This window comes from Neovison vison, chromosome 13 (assembly GCF_020171115.1).
Source record: "Neovison vison isolate M4711 chromosome 13, ASM_NN_V1, whole genome shotgun sequence".
In the NCBI taxonomy this organism is placed as follows: domain Eukaryota; kingdom Metazoa; phylum Chordata; class Mammalia; order Carnivora; family Mustelidae; genus Neogale; species Neogale vison.
In genome coordinates, this window is record NC_058103.1 from 68,268,978 (window position 1) to 68,278,049 (window position 9,072).

Here is a 9,072-nt window from a genome sequence, read left to right on the forward strand (position 1 = left end):
GACTTTTAAAAGTCTTGATTTTGTGCTCCGTTGCTCCGCTGCTTGCCGGGAGCCGGCCCCTCCCCCCGGGGTTTATCTTCCCGTCGCTTTGGATTCACTTCTCCGCCAGTCCTACCTTTCAGAAAGTGGTTGTTTTTCTGTTTCTAGAATTGCTGTTCTTCTTCTCTTCGATCTGCCGATGGATTTGCAGGTATTTGCAATCTTTAGATAAGCTCTCTAGCTGATCTCCTGCTAGCTGAAGTAGTCTCAGCCTGCTACTTCTCCGCCATCTTGACTCCTCCTCGCTCTTCTACTCTTTGATCTCCCATTGGGCTTGTAGGTGTTCAGAATGGTTTGATAACTATCTAGCTGAACTCCTGCGACCTGATGTCATCTCAGTCTGCTACTCCTCCACCATCTTGACTCTCCTCTAAAGATTTTATTTTTAAGTGAAAATAAAATGTGGGAAAAGTCCAATGTGGGGCTTGAACTTACAACTCTAAGATCAAGAGTTGCTCACTCCACCGACAGAACCTTTCAGATGCCTCAGTAAATACTATTTTTAGAAGAACATCTGAAATCACTTATAACTAGGTGTAAATTCAGTTTGTTTTTCCTACTCCTCAGAAGATTATCTCAGATCTTATCTATGCTTTATCAGACATTTTATTCTATTAAAAGAAGTCTAGGCCTTTTTGAATAAGCAAGGATTACTTTGGGAAGTTGGGAAGTGATCTTTTTAGGAATTCCTGAAATATAACAAATTGGGTTGGAATTAATTCACCTATATATCAAACAAACCCTAAGATACAACAGAAATCTAAACTGGTTATTAATATCTTCTTGTTGAAAATTATTTAAATGATTAAAAAAAATCAACTGTTACTTTATATAAGCCTTTACTTTTTTGGTCACCAGACTATACCCTAAAGCAATGCAGAAGTTTCAAGTTTTTATATAAAGTCAAATCATGAAACTTAATTGTATGCCACTGAATTTAGGTATTTTTTTTCCTTAATATTATTTAATGTTCAGTTAGCATTTAAAAATTCTATTAGTCTGCAAATTTCCCAGATTATGTCATACTTTTTTTAGCCTATTTTTGGAATCAGAGTCCAAATAAGATACAATCATTAATATTAGTTTATAAATTTTGTAGATCTCTTTTTTTTTTCAATTTATTTATTTTCAGAAAAACATTATTCATTATTTTTTTCGGTATATTAGTGGGGTTGGCTTTTAGCTTGTACTTAATATATGAATGCCTTGCCACTCTCAGTTAGAGTCAGGCTTATGTTGATCAAGAATAATTGGGGCAGTTGGCTGGCTCAGTCAGTAGAGCATGTGACTCTTGATCTTAGATTCATGAGTTCAAGCTCCATGTTAGGCATAGAAATTACTTTTAAAAAATGAAGATAAGTACTCATGCTGGTATTTCTTAGATAGCTTCCATGATTAGGAAATACTGGTCTCTACGAGTTAGGGTTTGAGTAGGATGCTATAACAAAGAGAACCATGATTCAGTAAGCTAAATAAAATAGAACTTGATTTCTCTTTTACATACAGTTCTAACTGAGTGGCTCAGCTCTATTCTATGAAGTTATTCAGAGATCCAGGTTCTTTCTTTCTGTTGCCCTGTCATCCCCTAGAGCTGCCATCCTCTGCATGATAGAGGAAGGGTCTTTGTAAATCCCAACTGATAATAAGGAGAAAGACAACATGGTGGGTATATAGTCATGGTCCCAAGACTTAGGTCCATAAGAGGCACATATCGCATTATATTCTATGGAGAAAAAGAGTCATAGGACTTCATTATGAAAAGGAGCTGGAAAATTCTGTTTAGTTCTGGGTCTAGGCTTAAAGAGAAAATAGATTTTGGTAGACAACTAACAGTTTTTGGTGTGTGCTGTTTCTGTTGATCATGGTAAGGTTTCCTTATTATAAGCAGCTTTTTTTTCCTGAAAAGGGCAAAATTGATACAATTTTTGTATGGACCCTTAAACTGGAGAAATAATACCACCTTTATTTTTCTGCAGACTGTGTGCATTACTACATCCTGACTATAATGGTGAGAAATTATAATCTTTCTTTGAATAGGATCATTTCTAGTCTTTTTAAAAAAAACTTATTTGATCTCAGAAGAATAGGAAGCAATATAAAAAATTGTGATTTACCTATGTCTTGTGAATCTTTTTCTAGTTCTTTTTATTTAGAGGGAAAAAAGCCATCTTCTATTACTAGCTCTGCAATGAAAAATAAATTCTTTTTTTTTTAAAGATTTTATTTATTTATTTGACAGATCACAAGTAGGCAGAGAGGCAGGCAGAGAGAGAGAGAAGGGAGGAAGCAGGCTCCCCGCTGAGCAGAGAGCCCGATACGGGGCTCGAACCCAGGATCTTGGGATCATGACCTGAGTGAAGGCAGAGGCTTTAACCCACTGATCCACCCAGGCGCCCCTTTTTAAAAAAGATTTTATTCGTTTATTTGACAGGCAGAGATCACAGGTAGTCAGAGAAGCAGGCACCAGGCGGGGTGGAGCAGGATCCCCACCGAGCAGAGAGACCAATGTGGGGTTCAATCCTAGGAGCCTGGGATCATGACCAGAGCTGAAGGCAGGAGCTTTAACCCACTGAGCCACCCAGGTGCCCCATGTGTACTCTTATAAAATAATTTAGAGTACAGGTAATTTTTTTTAAGATTTTATTTATTTATTTGACAGAGATCACAAGTAGGCAGAAAGGCAGATAGAGAGGGGGAGGGAGAAGCAGGCTCCCCACTGAGCTGAGAACCCGATGTGGGGCTGGATCCCAGGACCCTGAGATTATGACCTGAGCCAGAGGCAGATGCTTTACTCCACTGAGCCACCCAGGTGCCCCTAGAGTACACATAGCTTTTAATGAGAGGTTTACCAGGGAAATAAAACACAAGGCATTCTTTATGGTTAAAAACTCATTCTTCAAATGAGATAGGTTATTAGATACAATATAGATAGAAAGAAAAGTGAATGGTGTCCATTTGTGCAAGGTAGTGATTATTCTCATAATTTTATAGTCTGACCAAATTTATGTTTTATGTAACATGAATTTTTGTGTGTAACAAGACTCCAACAGACCCAAGAAACCCCTCATTACCCATTATCATCTCCACTTACTAGTGTATGCTTAAATTCTCAATTAGAAATTACTTGTTTTGGCTGAAGTGTTTGCCTTGCTAAAACTCAACTATCTCTGGGAAATTAACTCTTTAAGCCCTATAATCATTTTATATTTTATTTTGGCTGAATTTGTTCTTGAGTTTCTTGAGGTTTCACTTTGATATGAGCAAGCAGGATGCTTGAAGTAGCTGTGAGCAAGTCCACTGAATAGGGAAATGGCCACAAAAAAGATTTTTTGCTTGAAAGGTGAGTTTAATTTGTGGAATTGTTGTTCACGGAGGGCCCTTTGAGTTCTAACTGATTTTTAAAGGATAAACTAGAGCTGATCATTCCCACTAAAAGAGTTTATTATGTGCAAAAGGCATGCAACATTCATGAATTTTTAGTCCTCACTTCTTAGAAAATTATTTTAGAATATTTTAGAATATTCTAGATATCTTAGAATATTCTAATATTGTAGAATATTTTAGAAAATTATTATTGATAATTTAATGAGAAAAGAAAAAAACAACCTCATGGACAAAATCATAGTGAATTGACAATATTATGATTTAATTTTCATTAATCATGCTAAAAGTTTTGATGAAGAGATTTTTAAAATTTATAAAGCATGTTAATGATAAAATATATTAGTGATAAATCCAAAAGATTGGTGAAATAGGATTTAAGTATATACTTTTGTTAATAAGAATATTGATTGATTGTGGATATTCTGAGGTTATCAATCAAATGTTAACATTTATTTTCAGCCCTGAGCTTAAAAAAAAAATTGCAGATAAGATGGCTTGGTGATGAGGGAAGAGCTTTCCCCCTAAGTGGACAAAAAATAGTAACTGCCTGTTTTGAGATTTTCTGAATGAGCTTTCCCCCTAACTGGACAAAAAATAGTAACTGCCTCTTTTGAGATTTTCTGAATGTTTCTGAATGTAAAAAAAAAAAAAGAAAGAAGAAAAAAAGAAAGTTTAAAATTTGTATTGGGTAATTCTCACTTTAAATTGGAAAATTGGATTCAAGACATTGTCATAATTGCCAATAACTGTTCTGTGTGAATCCTTGGAACTCTAGTTTTAGATTTAGATCTAACTGATAATTGCATTGTCAACTCTGGTAAAGTGATGGGTCATGTTTTATTAACATTTCTGTACCTAGTTTCTGGCGTGTAGTAACCAAAAAGTAAATGTTCAATGGATATTCAATACTTCCTTAGTAGATTAAAATTCAATATTAATTCATAAATAATTATTGATTTATTTCTTATGTGCTATGTACTAAAGAAGAGCCAGAGATGAATAAAACAAATGGTCCAGTTAACATAAGAGAGATGAGAAAAGTGCTAATATAACTATAATATTAAGTGGGGTAAGGTGAGTATCCTGAGATAAATGTAAACACTATATAATAGAGATGCAAAGGGCAGAGAGCTTGCACAGAGTTTGGAGACAGGGTGGCCTTCAGGAGAATGTGATATTTAAGGCTGAACCTTGAAAGGTGGTCATGCAGCTGCATGGTGGATTGGAAGGGTAGTCATGGCAGAGAATATATTTTATATAAATTATCAGTGCAAATCAGACTGTAATCCACCTCTGAATGGCCATAGCTATTCTACAGCAATTGGGTCACAATATGTATTAATAATTTCATATTAAGTTGTTACCCTCATTCTCTCCACTAAAGTATAAACCTTTTAAGGGCTGTATATATGTTGGTACATCTTGTATCCTATGTTAAATCTATGAATGCTCTGTACACAAAAATATTTTAAAAATTTACTTTGCAACTTTCAAATTACCAAAGATTTTATAGTTTCACTATTTTTAAAAAAGATTTTATTTATGTATTTGAGAGTGAAAGAGCAAGAAAGAGTGAGAGACAGCACACAAGCAGGAGCAGAGGGAGGGGAAGAAGGAGAAGTAGACTTCCTGCTGAGCAGGAAGTTTGACGCAGGGCTTGATCTCAGGACCCTAGGGTCATGACCTGAGAACCTAAGGTAGTCACTTAACCCACTGAGATTCCTTAGTTTCACCATTTGTTTTAGATTTACTTTTTGACAACCAAAATAGCTCCTCAAAAATGATATATAATCATTCATTTCTAGAACAACAGGTAAGGGCTAAAGCACTGGAATTAGGACTGCCATTTTTAAATTACTGGTTTAACTACTTACCAGTAGTGGAATTGTGGCAATTTATTAACCACAGAGGATTCTGGTTTTCTCAACTAGAAAAGAGAATGGTAATCATATTTATCATCCAGGGCTCTGTGATAGATTAAAGATGGCCATAAATACTTTGCTACCCCTTCCTTTGAGAGGGGAAGTCCAGTTTTCATCTCTTTGAACGTGAGTTGGCCTTTGTGATGCTCTTAATGAATAGATTGCAAAGGAAGTGAGATTCTGGGACTTTTGAGGCTGGATCCAACGCTCTGCAACTTTTGCTCATCCCCTTTTGAATTCTTGCTCTTGGAAATCTGTCTCTTAGAGTCCTTAGCCAATCATACAAGAAATTTGATTACCCTGAGGCAGCCATGTTGGAGATACCATGTGTAGGTGCTCTGGTTACCAGTACCTGCTGAACTCAGCTTCCCAGCCATTCTGGCCAAGGCACCTGACATGTATGTTAAGCCTCTGGCACCCTTCAGAACAGTCCATCTCCCAACTGAATGCCATATAGTGACCTCGGTTGACTCCATGTGGAGTATCAGTATCACCAGTTCTAACACTATCTGACATTTTAACCTGATTTCTTTAATCATGAAATGTAATAAATGGCTGTTGCTTTAAAACACCAAGTTTTGGTTTGGCTTACTAATAACAACAAAAACTAGAACAGGCTATTATGAAGATTAAAATGATTTAATGTACATAAAACACTTAGCACATCGCCTGGCATATAGTAAATATTTCACAAATATTTTTTTGCTCTTATGGTATTATTATAATATAACCACAATTATGAACTCTCTGTGTGTGTGTGTGTGTGTGTGTGTTTGTGATTTGCAAGGACTGAGAAAATAAACACAAATGAAAGGCAATAATATGATGCACTTTCATATAAAATAGCCTTTGTTAAATTTTCATTCTGTAAGGAATTCTTGTTTTTTTCTGGCTAAGCATTAAATAATGAGTTTTTTTTCCTTAAGGTGCTCCCCCCCAGACTTTTTCTCACATTACTCTATATCATCCATCTCAACAGCCCATCTGAATGATCTTCACTACTTCGTTAACTTCAGTTTCTATCATTTGTTAATGCAACCCAAATCTTTACCTTTAGCCAACCTATTTTTCAACTTTAGATGTGGATGTTCAGTTGCTTACTGAAAATCTTCACCTAAATGTACCATATGGCAAAAATGAACTCCTCAGCTCCTCATTCTTTCCCCTCCAATTTCCCTTGTTCACTAACCACTCAAGTGCTAAAGTAAAAATCTGAGTTTTTAGTAAAAAATATGACCTGAGATCACAACTTATATTTGTTACATGTTTGTTGCAATAGGATCCTGTTTGTTGACAGTAATTGAAAAGTTTGAGGCTTTTATAACCTAGTTTGTGTACTATGATACAGGAATTTCTATTTTGTGTGAAGGAACAATGTATATAAATAGTGAAGAACACTTTGTAAGGTATGTGATATTTGGGATGTACTAAGGAAACTACAATAGTTTAGCAAACGTTGGGAATTAGACCTTTTCTATCTTTTGTTTGTTCTTCACGCTCAAGTCTATAGAAGTTTGTGACTACAGGCATTCATCCAAATTTTAATTTAAAGGATGTCAAACAGCCATATAGAATTCATCTGTCTATACTTTCTTTTCTTTTTTCCCCTCAGTTCAAGTTTAATAGAAACAACAAAAGATCAAAAGTGATGCCCCACTACAGCATATATCAGTTGACCTGCCACATAGAACAGCTCAGGCCATTCTCCCTGAAAGAAGAAAGCTGGCCTCCCCAGGCCCTGCAGGAAAGGCTGTCCTATACCACATCTGCACTGTCTAAAGTTGTGTGTTTTAAGCATGACCACAATAGTATAAAAGAGCTTCTGTCTTCATGGCTTTCCTCTGCAGCCGGGCCCTAAAATGGCCCAGTGCTCACTTCTGTTTGGAGAAATATTCTTTGCTTTTCCGGACATCAGGCTTCCAGCCAGCAGGGCACACTTCCTCATGCTTCGCAGTTAAGTGGAAGGCTCAAGAGTCTCATCCACAGACTGGCCCCCTAGGAGACATTCACAGTGACTGCTGAAGGATACCTTTATCATCAGTGGTAAAGAGGTCCCTGAAAAAGATGTCTCCATCACCCTCTAAGGCTCCATTGTCCTGAGTGATGGTATGCTTGGGGTCTGATACCAAGGGACTGTGCGTGGGTCCTAGGCCTCCTTGTTTCTTGAGTGTGATGACCTGTGCCAGGCAGTAGAAATGAGAATCCGCAGAAGCACCAATCAACTTGGCAGTTGGGTTTCTTAAATTCTTCTGCCCTGTCATTGAGAGCAATGATCTCTGTGGGGGCACACAAAGGTGAAATGAAGAGGGTAAAAGAAGAGCACCATATAGTTTCCTTTGTAGGCAGATATGCTGATGTCTTTGGACTGGCCATCTGGCATAACAACCATGGCTTTGAAGTTGGGGGCAGGTTGCCCAATTTTAACATTCTCTGAAGACATCTTACCATTGGCACCTCTAAGAGCACTTCGAAGACCAGTCAGGAGGAAGACACTGTCTATATATTTCTTCTTTTTTTTTTTTTAAGATTTTATTTATCTATTTGACAAAGAGAGATCACAAGTAGGCAGAGAGGCAGGCAGAGAGAGAGGAGGAAGCAGGCTCCCTGCTGAGCAGAGAGGCCGATGCGGGGCTTGATCCCAGGACCCTGAGACCATGACCTGAGCTGAAAGCAGAGGCTTTAACCCACTGAGCCACCCAGGCGCCCCTGTCTATATATTTTTAATCTTTGGTACTGTTAGCAGTAGTAAAGCCCATTATTTTTCCTAGTTGGCACACAATAGCTTTCTTCTCTTCACAGCTTTGTCAAAAGCAGACATTATTCTACACTAGCCATGTGTCCAGTTCCACATGAATACTCAAAATCTTGAGATTTTAAATCAAATTTAATCACCTGCTTAGACTTAAGTATTTCCTGTCTCCTATTGTCATTTTTAATATAATTTTTATTTGGATTTTAGTATACCTTTATGATAATTTATGCTGCTCTGATCTTTAGTTCCCGGAAATAATTGTAGCAAAAATTTCTGTGGCTTAAATTTAGAAAGTACTCTTTCTGTTGAAGATTTACCATATATGCTACCATAGTTAAAGAGTAAAGGCTTGCAGGAAAATTATACTTGTTAAGCTTGTTTTATCCAGTGGCTGCCCTGCAACTTAAAAAAAATTCACATTTGTCATGCTATTTACTCTTTAGTTTGAAAGACTTAGAACTTTAAAACTGATACTTTAATTTCATGAATGCCTTTTCTACTGCACTGACTCAGTGAGAGAGGAAATCTTTTATGTGTATACTTTCCACTTGGGTACACTACATAAGAGTCTTTTTTCTCTTTCTTAAACAGCTTCCCTAATTGTTCACTATTGCCTTAGATGATTTCTGAAATTCCTTGACAATCAGTCTTAGGTGGGCTTGCTTTCTGAAGGTGAGACTTTCTCCTTTCACTGCCCACATTCAGACATTACCAAATCTGTCTGTCGTATTTCTTTTGACTCTTTGCTTTTTCCTTTCCTTTTTTACATTGCAGTCTTTGTCTTGCCAATGCTCTTTCAGCTTAGTAGAATATTACTTTTGTGTTCCCACAATGACTTTATAAGAAAATTTATCCATTAGAGGATAGCTGTATACCTCAGAATGTTCATTAACAGATTATTTTGCACAGGTTTCCTTTAGCCTGAAATCTTCACCTCAGATGGGTTCCAAATATCCTTGAGTTTCCAGAAATTCA

At 36.8% G+C, this 9,072-nt stretch overlaps 1 pseudogene; it reads right to left on the reverse strand.

Moving 5' to 3' along the window:
• Positions 1-7,216: 7,216 nt before the first annotated feature.
• On the reverse strand, positions 7,217-7,785 carry LOC122894147 (annotated as a pseudogene).
• Positions 7,786-9,072: the final 1,287 nt, after the last annotated feature.